The sequence below is a fragment of the Gossypium arboreum genome, unplaced genomic scaffold (genome assembly GCF_025698485.1).
Source record: "Gossypium arboreum isolate Shixiya-1 unplaced genomic scaffold, ASM2569848v2 Contig01091, whole genome shotgun sequence".
NCBI classification, from domain to species: Eukaryota; Viridiplantae; Streptophyta; class Magnoliopsida; order Malvales; family Malvaceae; genus Gossypium; species Gossypium arboreum.
The window spans coordinates 1-2,799 of NW_026441203.1; the positions used below are offsets into that span (position 1 = coordinate 1).

At 35.3% G+C, this 2,799-nt stretch overlaps 1 non-coding gene and 1 pseudogene across 1 annotated transcript; one reads left to right on the top strand and one right to left on the bottom strand.

Annotated features, from left to right (window-relative positions):
• The first annotated feature begins 6 nt into the window (after window positions 1-6).
• On the top strand, window positions 7-1,253 carry LOC128289290 (ATP synthase subunit alpha, chloroplastic-like; annotated as a pseudogene).
• Window positions 1,157-1,228, bottom strand: TRNAR-UCU (transfer RNA arginine (anticodon UCU)). The gene has a single exon. It is a non-coding gene; the product is annotated as a tRNA-Arg (tRNA).
• Window positions 1,254-2,799: the final 1,546 nt, after the last annotated feature.

Below are 2,799 nucleotides of genomic sequence, written 5' to 3' on the forward strand. Positions count from 1 at the left end.
ATTTCGAGACGTTCCGTTTATGAGCCTCTTCAAACAGGACTTATTGCTATTGATTCGATGATCCCTATAGGACGTGGTCAGCGAGAATTAATTATTGGGGATAGACAGACCGGTAAAACAGCAGTAGCCACGGATACGATTCTCAATCAGCAAGGGCAAAATGTAATATGTGTTTATGTAGCTATTGGTCAAAAAGCATCTTCTGTGGCTCAGGTAGTGACCACTTTCCAAGAAAGGGAGCGATGGAGTACACCATTGTGGTAGCCGAAACGGCGGATTCCCCAGCTACATTACAATACCTCGCTCCTTATACAGGAGCTGCTTTGGCTGAATATTTTATGTATCGTGAACGACACACCTTAATCATTTATGATGATCTTTCCAAGCAAGCACAGGCTTATCGCCAAATGTCTCTTCTATTACGAAGACCGCCGGGTCGTGAAGCTTATCCAGGAGATGTTTTTTATTTGCATTCGCGCCTTTTAGAAAGAGCCGCTAAATCAAGTTCTCAGTTAGGTGAAGGAAGTATGACTGCTTTACCAATAGTTGAGACCCAGTCGGGAGACGTTTCGGCGTATATTCCTACTAATGTGATTTCCATTACAGATGGACAAATATTCTTATCCGCCGATCTATTCAATGCTGGAATCAGACCTGCTATTAATGTGGGGATTTCCGTCTCCAGAGTAGGATCGGCGGCTCAAATTAAAGCTATGAAACAAGTCGCTGGTAAATCAAAATTGGAATTGGCCCAATTCGCCGAATTAGAAGCCTTTGCACAATTTGCTTCTGATCTCGATAAAGCTACTCAGAATCAATTGGCACGAGGTCAACGATTACGTGAGTTGCTTAAACAATCCCAATCAGCTCCTCTTACGGTGGCAGAACAGATAAGTACTATTTATACCGGAACGAATGGTTATCTTGATTCATTAGAAATTGGACAAGTAAGGAAATTTCTCGTTGAGTTACGTACTTACTTAAAACGAATAAACCTCAGTTCAAGAAATCATATCTTCTACCAAGACATTCACTGAGGAAGCGGAAACGCTTTTGAAAGACGCTATTCAGGACCAAATGGAACGTTTTCGACTTCAGGAACAATTATAAATAGAAAATTCTAACTTAATGGAATATAGAGAAATCGATTCAAAATTGCGTCCAATAGGATTTGAACCTATACCAAAGGTTTAGAAGACCTCTGTCCTATCCATTAGACAATGGACGCTTTTCATTACGATTTTTGACATTTTGACTTTTTCTCTTGTTCGGTTTTCTTTTCTCTTGGTTGGAAAAACTAAAGAACATGTGAAAAATTGTATTGTTAGGAATTGCGGATTTATTAATTCAATTCAATGATGCTAATGCATCGTTGAATTGAATTAATAAATATTCAAATAGATAGAATAGATAGAATTCGAATATCGAGCGGGTAGCGGGAATCGAACCCGCATCGTTAGCTTGGAAGGCTAGGGGTTATAGTCGACGTTGATTCATTATTTTAGCGTCTCTAATTCAAAACCGAACATGAAATTTTGGTTTCATTCGGCTCCTTTATGGAAGATGGATAAATAAAAAAAAAGAAATAAATAAAATAGAATATAAATAAGATAAAGATAAGGCAGGAACGAAATGAAATAAGAATTTGGCCCATAACATCTATGTTAGCTTTTCTGTCTGAATGCATTCAAAACAATTCGCTTTCTAGATGATCCTTCTAGAAGAATGGGATTAGAATAGAACAATTTTTCTAGTTACTTCGTTCTCTATTTCTATTTGAGAAAATCCTTAGGAAAAGCATTTTGTTTCCGCCGAGCTAAAACAAGATGTAAATGTCTCTAGTAAACCAAAGTTATCGTTTAATAGCTATTTTGCTTCAATCTATCCCATCAAAAAAATTGAAGATTTAGTTACGATTAGAAATACACTTTTCTATCTTTATCCATGGATCTTTTCCTCATACTTATTCAATTGGAAGTATTGATCCAATTGAAAAAAAAATTTATGTTTCGTAATTTCATAATCCAATTTTTCAATTTTTAGTTAGAATATAATTTTAAAATTATATTTAATTGGCCCTTGGATCCAAATCACGAGAATGTATATTCTTCCTCAAATCTTTCGTTGAGAGGTAAAGGATTAAATCCTTTTAAGAAATAAAGTTTTTGCTCGGAATATGAATCAAACCGAGGGACCCCTTAACTCTTAGGGGGATTAATAGAACGAATCACACTTTTACCACTAAACTATACCCGCTACAATGCGATTATTGTATTTATTGTATATTTATTGTATATAAATATAAAGGGACCCTTTGTCAAACAGGGGAATTGGGCGTAATCAAGATAGGATTACAAGATAGGAGCCTAAAAAATCCTGAAAATTAGGGCCTTGCCACCTTTTGTCAGAAGACTTGTGTTATAGGATTTTTGATAGACAGGATTCGACAAAAGGACTTAGTCATAACATAAATAACATAAAAATGGATTGTGCAAAAATCCATAGTTTTTTTTTATTATTTATTCTAGTTATTCTAGTAAAATAAAAAATAAATGGAAATAAAAAGAAATAGGAAGAAAGAAAAAGAATAGAAATAATATTTTGATTCTATATCATAGGAACGGAAATAGGACTTCTTCCGCTTCTGATTGTTGATTCAATGCAATAACAAGATTTTTTTGTTACAACAAGCCAGATCGCAGAATCATAGAAAAAATGAGTTATTTGAGTTGAAAATAAAAAAATGAGCCCGGCCGGGTACTGCCCAGGCCGGTCCGTGGAAATTGGAAATTGAAAAGT